The sequence below is a fragment of the Photinus pyralis genome, unplaced genomic scaffold (assembly GCF_008802855.1).
Source record: "Photinus pyralis isolate 1611_PpyrPB1 unplaced genomic scaffold, Ppyr1.3 Ppyr1.4_unclustered_Scaffold3577, whole genome shotgun sequence".
Lineage (NCBI taxonomy): Eukaryota > Metazoa > Arthropoda > Insecta > Coleoptera > Lampyridae > Photinus > Photinus pyralis.
Window position 1 is genome coordinate 45566 of NW_022171424.1, and position 23490 is coordinate 69055.

A 23490-nucleotide genomic window follows, 5' to 3' on the forward strand; every position below is an offset into this window, starting at 1 on the left:
TTTGCTTGGTATAAAACTGCATAAAGCAAGTTTTGGATTTATTTAGTATCAATTTAATATCATCTAAATGATTATGAACAGATCGCATGGTTTTGTTCATGTCAATTACCATGTCTGACATGTTATTCTTAGATGCTAATATTGTCAAGTCGTCAGCAACATACAGTGATCACTACTCATGACATTACCAATGCTATTTACATATAATAAAAATAGCAGGGGTCTAGTACGCTACCTTGGGCCCCTCTGTATATCCAAAATCAGAATTGCAAATTTGCAAGCGTGACGTACTGTTTCCTATTTGATAAGTATCTAATAATTTCATTGCTTTTTTCCTCATTAGACCAAGTGTCCAGTTGTCACAAGTATTCTAATGATCAACTAGTCAAAAGCCTTAGTAAGATCGATAAAAACAGCTGTTACTTATTTCCATAGTCAAGATTTTTGTAGACAAAATCCAGCACTGAGGCTAGCCCAGTAATGGTAGAGTGGTTGGACCGAAACCCATGTGGTTTGCCGATAATAATTCATTATTATTTACGAATTCGATAATTTCGTTTCGCAATTAACTTTTCAAGTATTTTGGAAAATATTGCGTCCGAGCTAAAGTAAGTCGGTTTGTGCCTGACGGTTCTTGTCGATGGTAGTGTACGGCCGATTCTAAATCTCACTAGATGAAAATCCCCTAGAAAAGGCACTAGAATTGAGTGGTTCTGAACTGTGCTAGCGAGGTTTGCGCCTGTGCTAACGTCAAGGTCAAGGGGTTGAGGTTTGTGCTCAAGATAAAGTATCAGAGGTTTGCGTCCGAGCTAAAGTAAGTCGGTTTGTGCCTGACGGTTCTTGTCGATGGTAGTGTACGGCCGATTCTAAATCTCACTAGATGAAAATCCCCTAGAAAAGTCACTAGAATTGAGTGGTTCTGAACTGTGGTAGCGAGGTTTGCGCCTGTGCTAATGTCAGGGGGGTCGAGGTTTGCGCTCAAGATAAAGTATCGGAGGTTTGCGCCTGTGCTAAAGTTAAGGTCAAGGGGGTCGAGGTTTGCGCTCGAGATAAAGTATCGGAGGTTTGCGTCCGAGCTAAAGTAATTTGGTTTGCGCCTGAGTCGAGAGTAATATATGACCGATTCTAAATCTCACTAGATGAAAATCCCTAGAAAAGTCACTAGAATTGAGTGGTTCTGAACTGTGGTAGCGAGGTTTGCGCCTGTGCTAACGTCAAGGGGGTCGAGGTTTGCGCTCCAGATAAAGTATCGGAGGTTTGCGTCCGAGCTAAAGTAATTTGGTTTGCGCCTGAGTCGAGGGGTATTGTCGATGGCAGTGTACGGGTGATTCTAAATCACACTAAAATCCCCCTAGAAAAGTCACTAGGATTGAGTGGTTCTGAACTGCGCTAGCGAGGTTTGCACCTGTGCTAACGTCAATGTCAAGGAGTCGAGGTTTGTGCTCGATATAAAGTATCGGAGGTTTGCGTCCGAGCTATTTGGGCTGGAGGTTTGTTGTCAGGTGACGGTGAAGTTTCAAGGTCGTTTAAGGCAATTTGATCGTGGTGGTTTACTTCCGGGGTAGGATAATTTGATCGGGGCCTTCAAGTAACTAGGTTTGTATATGTGCTGCGTGGGTTCGAATGTGTTGCTTGTACGGTTCTGGACTGGGGTTTGTAAAACTAGTAAAGCTACTCTCAATAATGTAGGACTGAAATCACACTAAGTTGCTTTCGGGGTTTGCGTCCGGGCTAACAATTCTATCTCCTGTCAATCACCGTGCAGAAATCTATTACTGTAGATTTCAAGGCCACACTTTGGAAATATAAGGTGAGCTGCAGGGCGTTTTTTCATTCAGTCCGATAGTGCTTTCCAAACAGTTAAAAAATGGATCTTAATGCGCTCAACAATGAAACATTCTGTAAAGCATTTAAGAACGTTAAGGATATGGAAGTGGAGGAAAAGTTTAAAATTCTGAATATCGATATCATAAACACAAAGTATGGTGACCGAATAGTACTGGAAACAGAAAATTATAAATGCGTACTACCACTGCGGTTCTACGAGTATTTCAAAGTAGGTAATCGGCTGAGCGAGTTCCAAGAATCCTTGAAGACAAACGAGGTGTTCATTACAAGTGCAGGACCGTCAGGAAAGACCACAAACTTAAAATTTATGTAAACATTAGCTATTTTTGAAAAAAGATTATGTAAATAGTGTTGTAAATAAAACCATTAGACTACAAATAATCGTGTTTCATTAAGAAAAGAAAAAATGCCATCTCTGGTCATCCTTTGAATTCCATCCCGCCTCTTGTGTTGAAATATGTAGTTTGCGCTGCAATCCCCTCGAAGGTGTAGGTTGCGAATATCCCTTGGATCGTTAAATGGGCTCCAACCACAACGTACCTTTGGTGCGGAAAAACGACGAAGGGCATCGAGAGAGATTCAAGTTGTTTTGCGTCCCTGTAAGCAATAATTCGCCCGTTACGATAAAGTTTCAACCATGGGCTCCACCTGAGCTGTTGGTAGTGGAGGCAGTGTAGGTGATCTCATCGTTTCCAGCAATTTGAGGGATTATTTTCAACTTTAAAAAAGAAAATTGGAGAATGAAAAAAAATCGTTTATTGAAGGTACTAACCCACCAGGCAAACAGAAAATCTGTAGCAAATCCTCCTTCTAACCGCGCTACGGATGTGTGTCCACTAAATTTTCTGTTCTGTAAAAACAAGAAAACAATTACTTTTAACGTAGTATCTACATGCCCCAACTCAAAAGGTATCAGAGTAATGTTGTATACTTACACAATCGTGGGGCGAATTGATTGTGATGACACGGGCATCTATTTCAATGGAATCCCATTTTGATACGAATTTACCTAAGAGACACCGCGTTGTTTACCACAGCGTTTATTTCTGGAGCCAACGCCAACGTGTCGTTGATAGCCGTTGTTGATCGACAGGTGGCTTTAGAAATGTTTGTTGCGAAATTTTCGCGCCCGATGCTCGAAACGTTGAGAATTTTCGTGATGTCATATTGTGTGTGACTCGCGCGCGCACTTTACGTTTAACTATAGTAAATAGGAGGCAAATTGCGATCGTAGCGGAAAACTAAAGACGGAACGTGTAACGAGTGAGAAAACGATACATTCTTTGTTTTAGATCTGAAATGCATACTCCCATTTCCAGGAATAACGGTCGGAAACAAGGGCGCTTTGTTTTTTTGAAAACGCCTTACGCGGTAAAATACGTCAAGGAAGTCACCTATTTATTCTTTAGGATATCTAGGTAAGTAGTTTTGGTTAAAATCAAATAAAACATGTCTCGTTAGGGTAATTAATATTGGACGTACCTACTAGCATTTCGTAATATATATTCCTCATTAGAAATAGTGGTTTCGGAGAACTAGAATACAGTTTCGCATTTTGCGGTAGCCCTTCATACGAAATAAATTTTAAATTGGTTTTTTTTTTTCGTAATACCTATCTGTCTATAAAGCGCAGTTGGCCAGTTAGCTGTTAGCGGAACATCAAAAAACAATGACAGGATTTTGCGAGTCGTTTGTTTTTTGTCAAAAAGTTGGAAGAGTAATTTTTTCCCCATCACCTTTTAATTAATCATTACTTCGCGAGAATGCTTGCAATAGTTAAGGCAGTAAAGAAATGCAGCAGCAGCAGTTAGATAAGCACCTTTTCCATTAGCGTTTAGTGGGGGCATTTGCCTATATATACGTAGGTACTTATGCACCTACATCGCGTTTTCCTTGTTCTTGTATAAAGGGCACTACATTGCTCGGGGGAAAATTTCCAAAAAGCAAGGATATAATTTACGTGTGGCTGTAATTGGTTTCCACGAATTGCTTATCATTGAGAATCTATTTTGTAGACATACAACTACGTATGGAACTAAATAAGAGTAGGTACGTATAAGAGGGTAAATACGAATATTAGTAAATCTTCATTTACAGTAGGTAAACCGGCAAGTTGCGCTATAGGTATAATTGGTAAATTAGAAAAGTATACCAAAGAAAAATTGTATAGCGCGCTTGCACTTTGGAATCTAAATCGAATACATTCCCCCCCGGACCCTGCAGGTGTTGAAACAAAGACGTCTGTTGCAAGCATCATGTAGCAGCTCATCCCTCTTCTCTCCGCTAAAGACACTGGTTGAAATTTTCCATTAGTTCATTCGCGTCTCTCTTCTTACATACGTCATGGCGAAAAAGTACCCAAACCTTACAACCAAAAACCGGAAATGCAAAGGAAGAGTTTACAAAAAAAACGGCAACCAAATTAACAACAACAGTCCTTAACTAAAATAATGCGAGGACTGCAGAAAAACGCAGTGGCAGTGCACCCCCGGCGACCTCCCCGCTTCCCCCCGGTATTATACGAAGGACGACGATAATTTGAATCTAATAATTAAAAAATTTGGTCAACTATTGCGGAAGTAGGTACAAACTGTTTTATATTTCTCTCCCACCCCTACTATTTTTGCGCACGCATGTTAAAAATAATAACTTGTTTACAGTAAATATGGGGGAACATTTCGAGTAGGGTCATAGCACAGCTGATAGAATGGAGTTGCTGCTGCATATTTTCTTTTTGCATAGCTTTATCACTTTGGGATACCAGCACCATCGCATGCCTTAAATTAACTTCAATTAATATCTACTCAGGTGGTGTGGAACCAATCCTACGAATGTACCGTAAGTTTTTGTGGAAATATTTTGTAGAACCGTAACCGATGATTGATTACAGTCACACAACCACATCAACAACCCTCGAGCGGCAAAGGTCAAGAAGACCTAATGAAAAGCGTCAGCCTACTTTTCGGCTCTGGAAGCGACCGACCTGTAAGGAACTGGCGCACAAGACCTACGGGCGGGCCTAAAAAATATGGATACCGCTGCAAACTGGTGGATGCGCAAACCGTCGACAAAACAACTGGACTCTTCCAAAAGAGAGGCGCTTGGAAAAAAGGATTTTCAATTTGTTGAAGAATTTCTTAAGTTCACTTTTAAAATATATTTATATTGAAAGATGTAAATTAATAGCTTTGTTATGCAACCCAGAATGCAGAAGCGAGCTAGTATGGTTGCAACACTGCATCCGACATTTCGCGAAGATGCAGTTAATGCAACTAAACACAGTATCATACTTTTCCGAATGCAGAATGGGACTGTCACTAGTGTGGTTGCATAATCACAGTTGCATCCGAGCATATATTGTGCGTATGTTCTATCCATGATTTCATAAATATTTTAAGGTGGATAACCGACTTCAATAACTCCTTGCCCCCTACAAATAAGTCTTCATGAGTGCTGATAGGATGGCGCAGAAATTTAGCATGAAGAAAAAAAAGGATGTGCATGAATTATTTAAAAAATAAACTGTATATAAGAAAGCTCTCTTAACGGCGCTCCCCCCTATAACATTTCCTATAATAGCAAAACAATTTCTTACCCCCCTAAGATAAACATTCCCAAAAGTAGTAGATTACATACCGAGGTGGGAAGTGGTTCATTACCTACGCCGAGAGGCTTTGGGCAATTATTTTGAGGAATATAATATGAGGTACCCGTGACATCCACGCCTGTCGGTCAATGAATTATTTTTATTTGTTACTCAGTTGTAAACGTTGATTAACAAGACAAAACGCAAACGGGTAAACGTCATCTTTAAACGCTACTGACTTGTAAAACTGACAGCTGACGTGTAAAAATTTTACAAGTTAGTAATCTAGTAATTGCATTGGCCAGAATTAATGCGAAGTCTCGGTTACATGGATAATATGATATTTTAGAAATTTCTTCGAGATCAATTTAAGAACTAATTATTTACGTTTACCAATGAGTAACAAATAAAATATTGTACATTATACGCCAGGTAATAGTTTTTACTGGCTCTAGGAGATGACAGGCTCGCCTGACGGCTCGCCAGTCAACTTCTCCTATCGCCAGTAAAAACTCACTTACCTGGCTAATAATGTAAAATACTATTACATTACAGTATACATATAAGCAAAAGTACCTATACCTCGTTTTGGTCTAAGATTTTGGTATTCAACGTTACAGATTCTATTTTCCCCTAGACACTACAAAACTAATTAGAATTACGGTTGGGGGCCTTTTCGGTAATGTGCTTGGCGTTTGAAATTCGCACCTTTGTAAATCGTATCGACGTAGCAGTGGAGTCATGCTATTTAGAGAACTGGAAACGGAAGAGGTGACAGGTGAATAGATTGAGGCTGTGTATATTTATGAGATCCTCATTTTTGGCAGTTGTAATAATTCCACCACCGCTGCCGAGGGCTCCTTTCTGCGTAAGAGGAACCCGCGCTACCCGAATTTGTTTGCCGTTGATACAATTCCTTTCGGAATAACTGAGGCAGTTCACATATAACAAGCGCCAATCATCGCAGTCAACCACTTTCAAGGTTACGGGTTGGAAATATAAGCTATATCGATGCTTTCAATCAGTACAGTAGTGCTAGTAGTCCAGTAGTACCTATAGTGCTCGCAACAGTTGGTGAATCAATAGCAGAAAATGGTTATTGCGATTGACGTTCAAGGATTTAAATCATCCACAACGACATTTACGCCAAAGGAGTTGGCGGTATTTAATGGGCACCAAGTTGCACATTTTGTGTTCAAACCTCCATTTTCATTTAGCAGCTTAGATGTGAACTACCAGAGACAAGCAATCTGGCTGATGCACAACCACCATTGTATTAAATGGGAAGAAGGACATACACCGCCCCACTTATTTCCGATTATATACATTGCCGGACTAGATATACCAATGGAAGGCTATATATTTGAACAGGAAAGGAGAAGGCAGAAATTTATACGAAAAAACTTATCGCAGGATTAGTCGAAATCAAAACGAGGGAACCTGCATTACCTAAATTGGAAGCCAGCTGTTTATATCATTCCTATCCAAAATGTCATTGTGCATTGGCAAACGTGTATTACATACATAACAATTATACAATGTCGTAATTGTTTAGTAAATAAAGCGATCAAAGTTTAACATTTATTCTTTCTCTTAATACCCTATAAATAAGGATGCCTATGTGCAAAACGATCGTTTCAGAAAAGGTTTCGATCACTATGTATAATACCTACCGTGAAAACGTGCTTATTTTTCAGTTGAAAAAACACGGTTATCAAGTACCTATACCTACAGCTTTCAAAATAAACAGATAAACAGGTAAACAGATAAACAGGTAAACGGATAAACAGGTAAACAATATCTGTTTTTTTAAATAAAGCTGTTTCTGTTATAGCTGTTTATCTGTTTACCTGTTCAGTTGTTTACTAGTTTATCTGTTTACCAGTTTATACGTTTGGCCTTCTGTAAAAATAGCTATGTTTATCCTACTCAATTTAAGAAGCATGTATGTCTTAACGTCAATTATTTGCATTCGTTTTCCTAGCAGCTGAACAGCTGAACAGCTATAACAGCTGAATAGCTATAACAGCTGAATAGCTATAACAGCTGAACAGCTATAACAGCCGAACAGCTATAACAGCTTTATTGGGGAACAGACCCTGTTCCAGTTGATCTGTTTTTTGATATCTGTTTACCTGTTCCGTTGATCATGGATAATAAAGAGATGGCTTTGAAACGACGAATAGTTCAGGCGCGTAAAACGATACAGCAAAAGTACGATCGTCTCAAAGCGGATCGTTTTATTTTACAACTTTTATCGCAGATTTAAGAGCAAATAGTGTAAATAATGTAATTAGTAGTAGTATGTATAAGGATAGTTCGTATGTCATTAACGATGCTATGTGCACAGTGGCAGAATACGCAAACTTTAATGCGCTGCAAATATTTATAAATTGATGTTTGCCAAGAGTCGAATGTTAGGTATAATTTTAGTCCACGGCAAGATGCTCACCATTGGAAAATCTACGAGTGGCTATTGAAAAATATAAGAACCGGTACACAAGATCCTAACGCTCTCCTGGGTTGGAGGTGTGGTCCAGATAGCAGCATATGGCCCTCGCCGCTGCTGAACGATTACCATAAAACGTACGATATTCTTGTTAGCGTTACTACTACTACTAGAAAAAATGAAAAATATGTTGTATGGTAATTGGAAGGAAAAATAAAAAAAGATCAAAAAAGCTTTTGTTTTTTTCTATTTATTAATTTACAGCGAAAATTACAATACGATATTATCATTTTCTATCCAAGATTTTTCGTCCAGTCCCCACCACTAGACGTACACTTTATCTTTCTTACGTCGCAGCACCTTCTCCACCAAATAGATATCGGAATACTTAGCTTTTTGCAGTTCCTGCTCATAAAATCCTCCCATTATCGGCTTTCCTTTCATGTCTTCCAGCAAGTACGTCACCGGATTGGTTATTTACACTTTTGCAATTTTAAACAGTTCACTGGACCAGTTCGGAGTATATCCCTTGGCGAACACACTCTTGTGCTTACTAATTCGAACTACATCGCCAACATTAAAACGATGTCTCTTGTTGAAGAGCTTGATGTGGCTGTAGGCCTTCAGCTGTGTATCGGCCTTTACTTCGATCGGCTTCATCCCCGTTGTTCGATGTTTACGATTATTATACTCGCTCGTGATTGATTCAATTGCATCAATCCATACATATTTTCCACGTAGACTAAACTGACGGTATAAATAATTTTTGATTGTCCTAATTGTTCTTTCGGCTATGGCAGCCTTTTTTGTACTGTACGTGGAATAGTGATTAATATGTTCTCGCGCCATCAATTTGTCAAATGATTTGTTATAGAATTCCTTCCCCGCATCGGACTGTAGATTTTTCGGTCTACGTCTTGTAGTTTTGAAAATATCCTGTATGGCTTTTGTCACCTCCTCACCCGTTTTAGTCTTCAGTCCTCTCGTCCACAGATATTTTGAGAAACAATCGATAACTACCAGTATGTATTTGTAGCCTTTATTCTGTTTAGCGTAAGGTATAATTTGCTCGTATTACCACGAATCTGTTCGGTGGGGTCGTAATTGCGCCGTGCGACATGAGTTGCTATTATTATCTGCTTATAGTTACTCTATCCTGCTTGGATACCAGCGATTCATCCGGTTCATTCATGATGATAAGTTTCTTATAGCCCTGCAGTACCTTTGTACCGGTTCCCGTTAATGACCAAACCTTCGTCATCTATCGTCACCTCCGTCTTGCCCATTCTCCACTTATCCGTTTCGACATTATAATGAATTCCAAAAGTGGTGTCGATTGCATTGCTCGTATCTCTTATCATGCGCTCGACGTATATACGTGGTAGGTGTTTGTATTGTTCAAAAAAGGCTTGCGAACCTTGCATATCAAGTAATGAAGTAGATGATTCTGATACAATAGAGGACTCTTCTTCTTCTTCCTCCGGTTGATGCTCTCCTATCACTGTACTCTGTAGAAATGATGGCGGCTGTCTCAATGATGGAGTAGCCGTGGGGTGAAAAGGTCTAACCATAGGACTAATATCAGTTGGCGGATAATTTTGAAAGTAGGGAAGTCTAGTCAGCGGACTGATCTCGGTAAGGGAAGAGGGCCTTCGTCTCACTCGCGATTAATAAGGTATCGCAGGAGTCGTACGTTGTTGTGGTGACTTTCTTTTTGCAGGAGATTGACGTTTTTTGGGAGGTGATGTAAATACTTCGTCCTCTGATGGCTCCTCCTTTTTCGTTTCCATAACCGATGATAGCAGCGGTTCGATTTTCTTTACTATCTGAGCTAGCGGTTGAATTAGCGGTTTATACGTTCGTACAAATTCCACTTGTTTAATAAAACGATCCGCTTTGAGACGATCGTACTTTTGCTGTATCGTTTTACGCGCCTGAACTATTCGTCGTTTCAAAGCCATCTCTTTATTATCCATGATCAACGGAACAGGTAAACAGATATCAAAAAACAGATCAACTGGAACAGGGTCTGTTCACCAATAAAGCTGTTATAGCTGTTCGGCTGTTATAGCTGTTCAGCTGTTATAGCTATTCAGCTGTTATAGCTGTTCAGCTGTTCAGCTGCTAGGAAAACGAATGCAAATAATTGACGTTAAGACATACATGCTTCTTAAATTGAGTAGGATAAACATAGCTATTTTTACAGAAGGCCAAACGTATAAACTGGTAAACAGATAAACTAGTAAACAACTGAACAGGTAAACAGATAAACAGCTATAACAGAAACAGCTTTATTTAAAAAAACAGATATTGTTTACCTGTTTATCCGTTTACCTGTTTATCTGTTTACCTGTTTATCTGTTTATTTTGAAAGCTGTAGGTATAGGTACTTGATAACCGTGTTTTTTCAACTGAAAAATAAGCACGTTTTCACGGTAGGTATTATACATAGTGATCGAAACCTTTTCTGAAACGATCGTTTTGCACATAGGCATCCTTATTTATAGGGTATTAAGAGAAAGAATAAATGTTAAACTTTGATCGCTTTATTTACTAAACAATTACGACATTGTATAATTGTTATGTATGTAATACACGTTTGCCAATGCACAATGACATTTTGGATAGGAATGATATAAACAGCTGGCTTCCAATTTAGGTAATGCAGGTTCCTCGTTGNAAGTGTACGTCTAGTGGTGGGGACTGGACGAAAAATCTTGGATAGAAAATGATAATATCGTATTGTAATTTTCGCTGTAAATTAATAAATAAAAAAAAACAAAAGCTTTTTTGATCTTTTTTTATTTTTCCTTCCAATTACCATACAACATATTTTTCATTTTTTCTAGTAGTAGTAGTAACGCTAACAAGAATATCGTACGTTTTATGGTAATCGTTCAGCAGCGGCGAGGGCCATATGCTGCTATCTGGACCACACCTCCAACCCAGGAGAGCGTTAGGATCTTGTGTACCGGTTCTTATATTTTTCAATAGCCACTCGTAGATTTTCCAATGGTGAGCATCTTGCCGTGGACTAAAATTATACCTAACATTCGACTCTTGGCAAACATCAATAAATATTTGCAGCGCATTAAAGTTTGCGTATTCTGCCACTGTGCACATAGCATCGTTAATGACATACGAACTATCCTTATACATACTACTACTAATTACATTATTTACACTATTTGCTCTTAAATCTGCGATAAAAGTTGTAAAATAAAACGATCCGCTTTGAGACGATCGTACTTTTGCTGTATCGTTTTACGCGCCTGAACTATTCGTCGTTTCAAAGCCATCTCTTTATTATCCATGATCAACGGAACAGGTAAACAGATATCAAAAAACAGATCAACTGGAACAGGGTCTGTTCACCAATAAAGCTGTTATAGCTGTTCGGCTGTTATAGCTGTTCAGCTGTTATAGCTATTCAGCTGTTATAGCTGTTCAGCTGTTCAGCTGCTAGGAAAACGAATGCAAATAATTGACGTTAAGACATACATGCTTCTTAAATTGAGTAGGATAAACATAGCTATTTTTACAGAAGGCCAAACGTATAAACTGGTAAACAGATAAACTAGTAAACAACTGAACAGGTAAACAGATAAACAGCTATAACAGAAACAGCTTTATTTAAAAAAACAGATATTGTTTACCTGTTTATCCGTTTACCTGTTTATCTGTTTACCTGTTTATCTGTTTATTTTGAAAGCTGTAGGTATAGGTACTTGATAACCGTGTTTTTTCAACTGAAAAATAAGCACGTTTTCACGGTAGGTATTATACATAGTGATCGAAACCTTTTCTGAAACGATCGTTTTGCACATAGGCATCCTTATTTATAGGGTATTAAGAGAAAGAATAAATGTTAAACTTTGATCGCTTTATTTACTAAACAATTACGACATTGTATAATTGTTATGTATGTAATACACGTTTGCCAATGCACAATGACATTTTGGATAGGAATGATATAAACAGCTGGCTTCCAATTTAGGTAATGCAAGGTTCCTCGTTCTGATTTCGAAGACATCTCCTGCGATAACAGGTTTTCGTATAAATCTCTGCCTTTCTCCTTTCTTTCACATATATGCCTCCATTGTGAAACTAGCCGGCTAAAGTAATAATCGGAAATAAGTGGGGCGGTGTATGTCCTTCTTCCCATTTAATACAATGGTGGTTGTGCATCAGCCAGATTGCTTGTCTCTGGTAGTTCACATCTAAGCTGCTAAATGAAAATGGAGGTTTGAACACAAAATGTGCAACTTGGTGCCCATTAAATACCGCCAACTCCTTTGGCGTAAATGTCGTTGTGGATGATTTAAATCCTTGAACGTCAATCGCAATAACCATTTTCTGCTATTGATTCACCAACTGTTGCGAGCACTATAGGTACTACTGGACTACTAGCACTACTGTACTGATTGAAAGCATCGATATAGCTTATATTTCCAACCCGTAACCTTGAAAGTGGTTGACTGCGATGATTGGCGCTTGTTATATGTGAACTGCCTCAGTTATTCCGAAAGGAATTGTATCAACGGCAAACAAATTCGGGTAGCGCGGGTTCCTCTTACGCAGAAAGGAGCCCTCGGCAGCGGTGGTGGAATTATTACAACTGCCAAAAATGAGGATCTCATAAATATACACAGCCTCAATCTATTCACCTGTCACCTCTTCCGTTTCCAGTTCTCTAAATAGCATGACTCCACTGCTACGTCGATACGATTTACAAAGGTGCGAATTTCAAACGCCAAGCACATTACCGAAAAGGCCCCCAACCGTAATTCTAATTAGTTTTGTAGTGTCTAGGGGAAAATAGAATCTGTAACGTTGAATACCAAAATCTTAGACCAAAACGAGGTATAGGTACTTTTGCTTATATGTATACTGTAATGTAATAGTATTTTACATTATTAGCCAGGTAAGTGAGTTTTTACTGGCGATAGGAGAAGTTGACTGGCGAGCCGTCAGGCGAGCCTGTCATCTCCTAGAGCCAGTAAAAACTATTACCTGGCGTATAATGTACAATATTTTATTTGTTACTCATTGGTAAACGTAAATAATTAGTTCTTAAATTGATCTCGAAGAAATTTCTAAAATATCATATTATCCATGTAACCGAGACTTCGCATTAATTCTGGCCAATGCAATTACTAGATTACTAACTTGTAAAATTTTTACACGTCAGCTGTCAGTTTTACAAGTCAGTAGCGTTTAAAGATGACGTTTACCCGTTTGCGTTTTGTCTTGTTAATCAACGTTTACAACTGAGTAACAAATAAAAATAATTCATTGACCGACAGGCGTGGATGTCACGGGTACCTCATATTATATTCCTCAAAATAATTGCCCAAAGCCTCTCGGCGTAGGTAATGAACCACTTCCCACCTCGGTATGTAATCTACTACTTTTGGGAATGTTTATCTTAGGGGTGTAAGAAATTGTTTTGCTATTATAGGAAATGTTATAGGGGGGGGGCGCCGTTAAGAGAGCTTTCTTATATACAGTTTATTTTTTAAATAATTCATGCACATCCTTTTTTTTTCTTCATGCTAAATTTCTGCGCCATCCTATCAGCACTCATGAAGACTTATTTGTAGGGGGCAAGGAGTTATTGAAGTCGGTTATCCACCTTAAAATATTTATGAAATCATGGATAGAACATACGCACAATATATGCTCGGATGCAACTGTGATTATGCAACCACACTAGTGACAGTCCCATTCTGCATTCGGAAAAGTATGATACTGTGTTTAGTTGCATTAACTGCATCTTCGCGAAATGTCGGATGCAGTGTTGCAACCATACTAGCTCGCTTCTGCATTCTGGGTTGCATAACAAAGCTATTAATTTACATCTTTCAATATAAATATATTTTAAAAGTGAACTTAAGAAATTCTTCAACAAATTGAAAATCCTTTTTTCCAAGCGCCTCCCTTTTGGAAGAGTCCAGTTGTTTTGTCGACGGTTTGCGCATCCACCAGTTTGCAGCGGTATCCATATTTTTTAGGCCCGCCCGTAGGTCTTGTGCGCCAGTTCCTTACAGGTCGGTCGCTTCCAGAGCCGAAAAGTAGGCTGACGCTTTTCATTAGGTCTTCTTGACCTTTGCCGCTCGAGGGTTGTTGATGTGGTTGTGTGACTGTAATCAATCATCGGTTACGGTTCTACAAAATATTTCCACAAAAACTTACGGTACATTCGTAGGATTGGTTCCACACCACCTGAGTAGATATTAATTGAAGTTAATTTAAGGCATGCGATGGTGCTGGTATCCCAAAGTGATAAAGCTATGCAAAAAGAAAATATGCAGCAGCAACTCCATTCTATCAGCTGTGCTATGACCCTACTCGAAATGTTCCCCCATATTTACTGTAAACAAGTTATTATTTTTAACATGCGTGCGCAAAAATAGTAGGGGTGGGAGAGAAATATAAAACAGTTTGTACCTACTTCCGCAATAGTTGACCAAATTTTTTAATTATTAGATTCAAATTATCGTCGTCCTTCGTATAATACCGGGGGGAAGCGGGGAGGTCGCCGGGGGTGCACTGCCACTGCGTTTTTCTGCAGTCCTCGCATTATTTTAGTTAAGGACTGTTGTTGTTAATTTGGTTGCCGTTTTTTTTGTAAACTCTTCCTTTGCATTCCCGGTTTTTGGTTGTAAGGTTTGGGTACTTTTTCGCCATGACGTATGTAAGAAGAGAGACGCGAATGAACTAATGGAAAATTTCAACCAGTGTCTTTAGCGGAGAGAAGAGGGATGAGCTGCTACATGATGCTTGCAACAGACGTCTTTGTTTCAACACCTGCAGGGTCCGGGGGGGAATGTATTCGATTTAGATTCCAAAGTGCAAGCGCGCTATACAATTTTTCTTTGGTATACTTTTCTAATTTACCAATTATACCTATAGCGCAACTTGCCGGTTTACCTACTGTAAATGAAGATTTACTAATATTCGTATTTACCCTCTTATACGTACCTACTCTTATTTAGTTCCATACGTAGTTGTATGTCTACAAAATAGATTCTCAATGATAAGCAATTCGTGGAAACCAATTACAGCCACACGTAAATTATATCCTTGCTTTTTGGAAATTTTCCCCCGAGCAATGTAGTGCCCTTTATACAAGAACAAGGAAAACGCGATGTAGGTGCATAAGTACCTACGTATATATAGGCAAATGCCCCCACTAAACGCTAATGGAAAAGGTGCTTATCTAACTGCTGCTGCTGCATTTCTTTACTGCCTTAACTATTGCAAGCATTCTCGCGAAGTAATGATTAATTAAAAGGTGATGGGGAAAAAATTACTCTTCCAACTTTTTGACAAAAAACAAACGACTCGCAAAATCCTGTCATTGTTTTTTGATGTTCCGCTAACAGCTAACTGGCCAACTGCGCTTTATAGACAGATAGGTATTACGAAAAAAAAAAACCAATTTAAAATTTATTTCGTATGAAGGGCTACCGCAAAATGCGAAACTGTATTCTAGTTCTCCGAAACCACTATTTCTAATGAGGAATATATATTACGAAATGCTAGTAGGTACGTCCAATATTAATTACCCTAACGAGACATGTTTTATTTGATTTTAACCAAAACTACTTACCTAGATATCCTAAAGAATAAATAGGTGACTTCCTTGACGTATTTTACCGCGTAAGGCGTTTTCAAAAAAACAAAGCGCCCTTGTTTCCGACCGTTATTCCTGGAAATGGGAGTATGCATTTCAGATCTAAAACAAAGAATGTATCGTTTTCTCACTCGTTACACGTTCCGTCTTTAGTTTTCCGCTACGATCGCAATTTGCCTCCTATTTACTATAGTTAAACGTAAAGTGCGCGCGCGAGTCACACACAATATGACATCACGAAAATTCTCAACGTTTCGAGCATCGGGCGCGAAAATTTCGCAACAAACATTTCTAAAGCCACCTGTCGATCAACAACGGCTATCAACGACACGTTGGCGTTGGCTCCAGAAATAAACGCTGTGGTAAACAACGCGGTGTCTCTTAGGTAAATTCGTATCAAAATGGGATTCCATTGAAATAGATGCCCGTGTCATCACAATCAATTCGCCCCACGATTGTGTAAGTATACAACATTACTCTGATACCTTTTGAGTTGGGGCATGTAGATACTACGTTAAAAGTAATTGTTTTCTTGTTTTTACAGAACAGAAAATTTAGTGGACACACATCCGTAGCGCGGTTAGAAGGAGGATTTGCTACAGATTTTCTGTTTGCCTGGTGGGTTAGTACCTTCAATAAACGATTTTTTTTCATTCTCCAATTTTCTTTTTTAAAGTTGAAAATAATCCCTCAAATTGCTGGAAACGATGAGATCACCTACACTGCCTCCACTACCAACAGCTCAGGTGGAGCCCATGGTTGAAACTTTATCGTAACGGGCGAATTATTGCTTACAGGGACGCAAAACAACTTGAATCTCTCTCGATGCCCTTCGTCGTTTTTCCGCACCAAAGGTACGTTGTGGTTGGAGCCCATTTAACGATCCAAGGGATATTCGCAACCTACACCTTCGAGGGGATTGCAGCGCAAACTACATATTTCAACACAAGAGGCGGGATGGAATTCAAAGGATGACCAGAGATGGCATTTTTTCTTTTCTTAATGAAACACGATTATTTGTAGTCTAATGGTTTTATTTACAACACTATTTACATAATCTTTTTTCAAAAATAGCTAATGTTTACATAAATTTTAAGTTTGTGGTCTTTCCTGACGGTCCTGCACTTGTAATGAACACCTCGTTTGTCTTCAAGGATTCTTGGAACTCGCTCAGCCGATTACCTACTTTGAAATACTCGTAGAACCGCAGTGGTAGTACGCATTTATAATTTTCTGTTTCCAGTACTATTCGGTCACCATACTTTGTGTTTATGATATCGATATTCAGAATTTTAAACTTTTCCTCCACTTCCATATCCTTAACGTTCTTAAATGCTTTACAGAATGTTTCATTGTTGAGCGCATTAAGATCCATTTTTTAACTGTTTGGAAAGCACTATCGGACTGAATGAAAAAACGCCCTGCAGCTCACCTTATATTTCCAAAGTGTGGCCTTGAAATCTACAGTAATAGATTTCTGCACGGTGATTGACAGGAGATAGAATTGTTAGCCCGGACGCAAACCCCGAAAGCAACTTAGTGTGATTTCAGTCCTACATTATTGAGAGTAGCTTTACTAGTTTTACAAACCCCAGTCCAGAACCGTACAAGCAACACATTCGAACCCACGCAGCACATATACAAACCTAGTTACTTGAAGGCCCCGATCAAATTATCCTACCCCGGAAGTAAACCACCACGATCAAATTGCCTTAAACGACCTTGAAACTTCACCGTCACCTGACAACAAACCTCCAGCCCAAATAGCTCGGACGCAAACCTCCGATACTTTATATCGAGCACAAACCTCGACTCCTTGACATTGACGTTAGCACAGGTGCAAACCTCGCTAGCGCAGTTCAGAACCACTCAATCCTAGTGACTTTTCTAGGGGGATTTTAGTGTGATTTAGAATCACCCGTACACTGCCATCGACAATACCCCTCGACTCAGGCGCAAACCAAATTACTTTAGCTCGGACGCAAACCTCCGATACTTTATCTGGAGCGCAAACCTCGACCCCCTTGACGTTAGCACAGGCGCAAACCTCGCTACCACAGTTCAGAACCACTCAATTCTAGTGACTTTTCTAGGGATTTTCATCTAGTGAGATTTAGAATCGGTCATATATTACTCTCGACTCAGGCGCAAACCAAATTACTTTAGCTCGGACGCAAACCTCCGATACTTTATCTCGAGCGCAAACCTCGACCCCCTTGACCTTAACTTTAGCACAGGCGCAAACCTCCGATACTTTATCTTGAGCGCAAACCTCGACCCCCCTGACATTAGCACAGGCGCAAACCTCGCTACCACAGTTCAGAACCACTCAATTCTAGTGACTTTTCTAGGGGATTTTCATCTAGTGAGATTTAGAATCGGCCGTACACTACCATCGACAAGAACCGTCAGGCACAAACCGACTTACTTTAGCTCGGACGCAAACCTCTGATACTTTATCTTGAGCACAAACCTCAACCCCTTGACCTTGACGTTAGCACAAGCGCAAACCTCGCTACCACAGTTCAGAACCACTCAATTCTAGTGACTTTTCTAGGGATTTTCATCTAGTGAGATTTAGAATCGGCCATATATTACTACTGTTTTGTAAGTAACGAAATTTTGAGCTTTACCGTAACTTTTCTTTTGCAACCGTAACGTATTTCTTTTCTTCTTTTCTTTTCGCTTTTGGCGTTTACCCGAATAGTAAGTAAATCTTTTCGCGTTTGCATTTTTGCCTATTATATTTGTAAGTACCGTATTAATCTTTATCACTGCCATTCATTCATTGGAATTGGCTTTTAGCTAACAACTTTTGGCTACCGCTCCGATAACTGCAAGGTGAGCTTTACTATCCTTTACATGAGTTTTGGGGGGGGGGGGGGGGGGGGATATTGCTCGCTTTCTCGCAATTGCTTTTCCACCGCTTCCGCCGATTTGTGTTTTGTTGCTTCCGTTCCCGCTAGGTAATTTTGTGTTAGTTTTGCCGAAGTGACCGCAGCCATTTTCTGGACCCGTCCGATTCCTGGCTGCCGTTTTTCAGGTTGCGTTCACCCGCGGCTTCCATAACCGATCCGCAAGAGCGCTGACCTCGACCAGGCGCGAGATTTTTTGGAGTCCGTCCGTCCGTTTCTGCCGACAAGTCAGGTCGCCGCCGACTGCCGCTGCTGTGTTTAATGCATATAATTTGTATGTTTAGTTATTTATTTTAAATTAAACTCCAATTATTATTCCGCCATTATTTTATTTTAAAGCTCGAGAGAGAGGTTCCACCCTGTATATACAACTTACGACGATACATACATTTTTGAGAGTTGGCAACCATGCAATTTCTAGGTGGGGAAAAAGCTGCCTGCGCCATCTAAAAGCACGAACGGGCGTTAAGTTGGGCATCTTGTCTTGAATGGCGGTCGTGAACGCGTCGTTCCATAAATGTTTGTTGTTATTTTGTGTTATTTAATGCAGGTAGTAATTTTTGCATTTCTTTATATCGTATTTGTGTTTTGAATGCCGCATTTTATATTTTGTGTGTGTTTGAATCTTTGTTTTTGAAATTTACTTGGTTTAACCAAATGCATATTCACATATGTGATACCTTTATGCTATTGTTTGTAGTTGTTTACGTTTTTGTTGTAATGTTTGCTTAATTTATGTTTATTGATGTTGATTACTTGGTCTTGTCCCTGAAGTTACATTCATATAAGTTTTGATCGTTTTATTTTAATATGTTGAAATTACCGAATCGTTTGTTGTATGTACTGACTTGTTGCTTGTTGCTAACATTTTTTGCCGTGAATGACGCACTCACGGGGGTGGTAAATACTGTAACCGTTTGAAGTACGACACCTAATTCCGTGATTGTCTTCGACTATCAACTGTAGGCTCGAAACCCCGAAACCAGGGGCGGGTTACCTTTCTTGCAGGAGCGGGATTACGCTAATCAAAGCTCTTCAGCTTAGAATCTATGTGCGATAAATGAGTGGCGACTCAATAAATTCCACATATCTTGTTTTCAGTTAAATTTTCCTACAAGGCCATGTAATTTCCCATCCTGCTTTTAACAAAAGGAGTTTATTGCACCAAAGATGAGTCACATCCTGTGTATTTCACCCTTTCTTAGAATTTTGATACCTGCTTACCTGACCCATAAATCCCAAAACTTGTTTTTAACCTATACGATACCTCTTGAAGTTTAGCTGCTACTTTTTGTGATGTTATAATTTTATGTTACGCATTCACATCATTACAAACAATTAATTTTACAACAAAATTTGATATTAATTTGACGGCTGTTTTTTTTATTGGTAAATTCTTTTTTTTCCCAGCCTATTTCTATTTTTATTCAGTGAACTGCCATTTTCAAAGTTAGGTTTGCAATGTAATTTATTTCGACTTAAATTTCCGAGCGTTCACAATCTTAATAATTGCGATCATTATTTCATAATTTCAGTGTTTTATTTTACGTTCCTTCTCGACTGTGCTTCAGGTCAAAGCGTTGTCTACAACTAACGTAAGGGGGTCCTGCCTTAGATGTTTTACCACGTGCCACTTTTCAAATTTAAGCGGGAACTTGTTTTGTTTTGGAATATCCGAGTAACTGAGCGTGATGCCTATCCACTTCCCTATGTGACTGGCTATTAGACAAATTTTGGGACGCCAAATTTCTATCATCTTTAGATATTAAATCTGTGTATCGACAGATTCCGTGGCGTGTGATTCAGCATTCATTGTTCCAAATATGTTTCCATTTTTTAAGGTTGTCATTTGGTTTGCATAACGCTCCGGCGACATGCCATCGATTTATTGTCCTAGTGCTAGACTATGAATTACATCCTTATGCATTTGTTTATCTAGCTAGATGATAGTATCATCGCAACAAGCACGTTTGAGAAACATATAGCATTCCTAAAATTAGTCATTAACATTTACAGTGCGCGAGTATTACTTTAAATCGAGACAAATGTCGGTCGTGAAAGAAGAATTAAAGTATTTGGGTTACGTAGTAGACCGTAAAGGTCTCCAAGTCGATTGAAGAAAGGTCGCAGCCATTATGAGTATTCCTGTTCCAACCTTGGTCAGCCAAGTCAGGAGAATAGCAGGATGCCTTTTTGGTACAGGAGTCTCAACTATTATGTTAAGTGCCAAGCACTTAAACAGTAAACACCCCGAATATATAAGTCAAAGCACGTCGATTTAGCTTCTAAACAAGCCTTTTCGATGACTTCGAAACACTTCTGATTAACCCAAATCGACTCGCTTTTATTCATTAATATCTAAATACCTACATCGCGTAGACTATTCAATTTAATTCCTCATTAATAATGACTCGTTTCCTGCACGCTAATTTGTCCGGTAACTATACAGGAAATTGCATTGTTAAGTCCTTGGATTACATCTTTTAACCACTAATTCGATCGCGGATCTGCATTATAATTATTGCCATTAATTGGTGTCATGAAGCCGTACATTAGTACTCAAATTACTTCTAGCACTAGGTCTAAACTTGCTGCCAATGTAATTACAGATTTGCCTCTTATAGAATGTAAGCTGTGAATCGATTTTAATTTCGTACCAAGTATTAGAGACACCAAAATGTTTGAAGGCGTAATTCTTTTTTCCTGTAGACGCCAACCCCTTAATTGTGCGATAATGACAAATTTCCTGGAAAGCGGTGTGCGCGGGTGCACCATCCTGTTAAAACCAACAGTTTCCAACTTTTTTTGTGTGCCGCACGTCTTTGTATTCGTAATAAAAATGCTACCCAACACAGTATGTATAAGATATAAAAAGAGTTGATGATGATTTCTCTGAAACGAAACGTATTGAAATCTCTCAACGCTGCGCTGTCTGGTAGATCTCAAAACGTGACAATGAGAAAGTGTTATTTTCATTTTTTTGTATTGTCAGAAAAAAATAAAAACGAAAACGGTAAATTTCGGTTTTTCCGACATATCGTCGGAAGTAACCGGAATTTATTTAAATTTAAAGCATGATAATGACTCTTTAATTGCGCATCCTTTTTCTAATTTGACCATCGTCGTATCTCCATGATAGACATCCTTATCTCGGCCACAGTGTATACATAATGACTAATGTGCGCATGCGCAGGTTGCGCATTATCATCTTTCTTATTTATTAATATATTTTGTTGCAAAGATCGCATATAAACCTCTCGCCAGGAAAGATTGCCGGTCAGAGAAGACCTGATGCCGGTCTACAATCTGTGTTTTTCTAAAGGCCGATTCTCACTTTCGTGCAAAGAACCGGCTCGGCAACGGTACGGCACAGACTCGGCACGGGCAAAGTTTTTTGAGTTCAATTCACACTGCGACACGCTTGCCGCAGGTAAGCAGTTTCTACGTGAGTTTCAACTGTGGAAATGTTCGAAACTTCCACGTTAATTAAAATAGGTCTAATATTAGATGACGAAGAACAAGAAAGTACATATTGCAGAAAAATAAAAATACGTTTTTGTGTATATAAAATGCATAAGAAGTATCTTTTATGACCGAAATCATTCTCTCGGACACATTCAATCACCATCTCATCTTGTTCCGCTGAAAAAGTGTTCATTTGCTGACCCTTCAACCTTTCTTGTACTATGAAAACTGAACTAAAGTCGGTGACCTGCACAGATTGTATTCACACTTGTCGGAACGTGCACGGTACATGCCCGGCAAATATTGTTTCAGAAGAACACCGCGTGCAAAGGCCGTAGCTTGCCGAGTCGTTGCTCGCATAGTGTGAATTACACCCCAAAAATTCATAAGATTCAATAATATAGATATTTTGCCGAGTCGATGCCTTGCCTGTGCCGAGTACGTGCCTTGCACGAAAGTGAGAATCGACCTTAAAGATGTAAGCGACTTCCAGGATGGGAGCGTGCCAATGTTCAACGAAAAGTCTTTTCGTTCAACATTGACACGATCCTATTCCGGAAGTCGCTCGCATCTTAAAAAAACATAGATTGTAAATTGACACAAGATGTGCTGTGACCGGCAATTTTTCCTGGCGAGAGTTATAGTAAAAATCAGATGTGCGCATGCGCAGATTATGTAATGCCAAATTTTTTATTTATAGAGGCATTTCTACGAAATTTTTACCATAGATGCTGCTAGTAAATAAAAACATAGCTCACATACCTATGGCCTTTTGAGAAGTACTTACTGGTTTATGAATGTAAAATGCACTTTAGAGTCTCCTCTTACAACCTTTACGTCGCCCCTATAATCCGCGGTGAACTTAAACAACAATAGAAAGTACTTACTGTAATAATTACCATTCTATTTTTGCATCATCTTTATTATCTTAAATTGTTGGATCACTCACCACCCATATAAACACCTGGCCTGGCCACCTAACTAAAAAAACTAAAACTCCGCCACAATTTTTTTTAAATCTCCCAAAGCACCTCGAAAATCTCGATGATTTAAATTTTGTTAATACGAGTAACTTAGCGACCTTAACTACATCTCCACAATTCCAAAGAATTATTTCACAAATATTTAATTAACACCTAACATAACCCTGCGTACGAATAGAAAAACTGAGAATTCTTACATCCTGGGTCGTAATATGGGCTTGATTAAACACACAGGTGATCATTTACCCAAGATACAAATTCATTCGACAAAAATCAATCAATAAAGCTGTAAGAAAGAAATGCACTCAGGGCCTATTAGACAGTACCACGCCCATGCGATCGATTGAAACAAATTACATTTAAAATAAAATAATGGTAATTATCTTTAATACTAATGTCCGATTATAACTCCGATTTTGTTTAACAGGCGCACAAAACACAAACACGTACCTACTGATGATACTTCGGAAATTCCACTTTAAAATCTCTTAGAACAACATCTAGACTTTCTTCTACAAGAACTTTACAACCACCAAGATTGACTGTCTTGGACCAAAATGCTCTCCAAAAAGCCGTGTTTTTCGTCTGCTACGCCTATTTACCTG

The 23490-nt window shown here is 39.0% G+C and overlaps 4 long non-coding RNA genes across 9 annotated transcripts; 2 read left to right on the plus strand and 2 right to left on the minus strand.

The window, feature by feature from the left end:
- Positions 1-2153: 2153 nt before the first annotated feature.
- LOC116182108 lies at positions 2154-2920 on the minus strand. 2 transcript variants are annotated; one of them, XR_004147425.1, is made up of 3 exons: positions 2784-2920; positions 2625-2698; positions 2154-2566 (listed from the first exon to the last, which is right to left on the minus strand). It is a non-coding gene; the product is annotated as an uncharacterized LOC116182108 (long non-coding RNA). The 2 variants fall into 2 exon arrangements; XR_004147426.1 differs by having other exon boundaries at positions 2621-2698.
- A 500-nt stretch (positions 2921-3420) lies between these two features.
- Positions 3421-5384, plus strand: LOC116182107. Of its 3 annotated transcripts, none has more exons than XR_004147423.1 (3): positions 3421-3897; positions 3946-4686; positions 4739-5384. It is a non-coding gene; the product is annotated as an uncharacterized LOC116182107 (long non-coding RNA). The 3 variants fall into 3 exon arrangements; XR_004147424.1 differs by having other exon boundaries at positions 3421-3893; XR_004147422.1 differs by having other exon boundaries at positions 3421-4686.
- An 8016-nt stretch (positions 5385-13400) lies between these two features.
- Positions 13401-15336, minus strand: LOC116182109. 2 transcript variants are annotated; one of them, XR_004147428.1, is made up of 3 exons: positions 14872-15336; positions 14079-14819; positions 13401-14026 (listed from the first exon to the last, which is right to left on the minus strand). It is a non-coding gene; the product is annotated as an uncharacterized LOC116182109 (long non-coding RNA). The 2 variants fall into 2 exon arrangements; XR_004147427.1 differs by having other exon boundaries at positions 14868-15336.
- A 508-nt stretch (positions 15337-15844) lies between these two features.
- LOC116182110 lies at positions 15845-16611 on the plus strand. Of its 2 annotated transcripts, none has more exons than XR_004147430.1 (3): positions 15845-15981; positions 16067-16144; positions 16199-16611. It is a non-coding gene; the product is annotated as an uncharacterized LOC116182110 (long non-coding RNA). The 2 variants fall into 2 exon arrangements; XR_004147429.1 differs by having other exon boundaries at positions 16067-16140.
- Positions 16612-23490: the final 6879 nt, after the last annotated feature.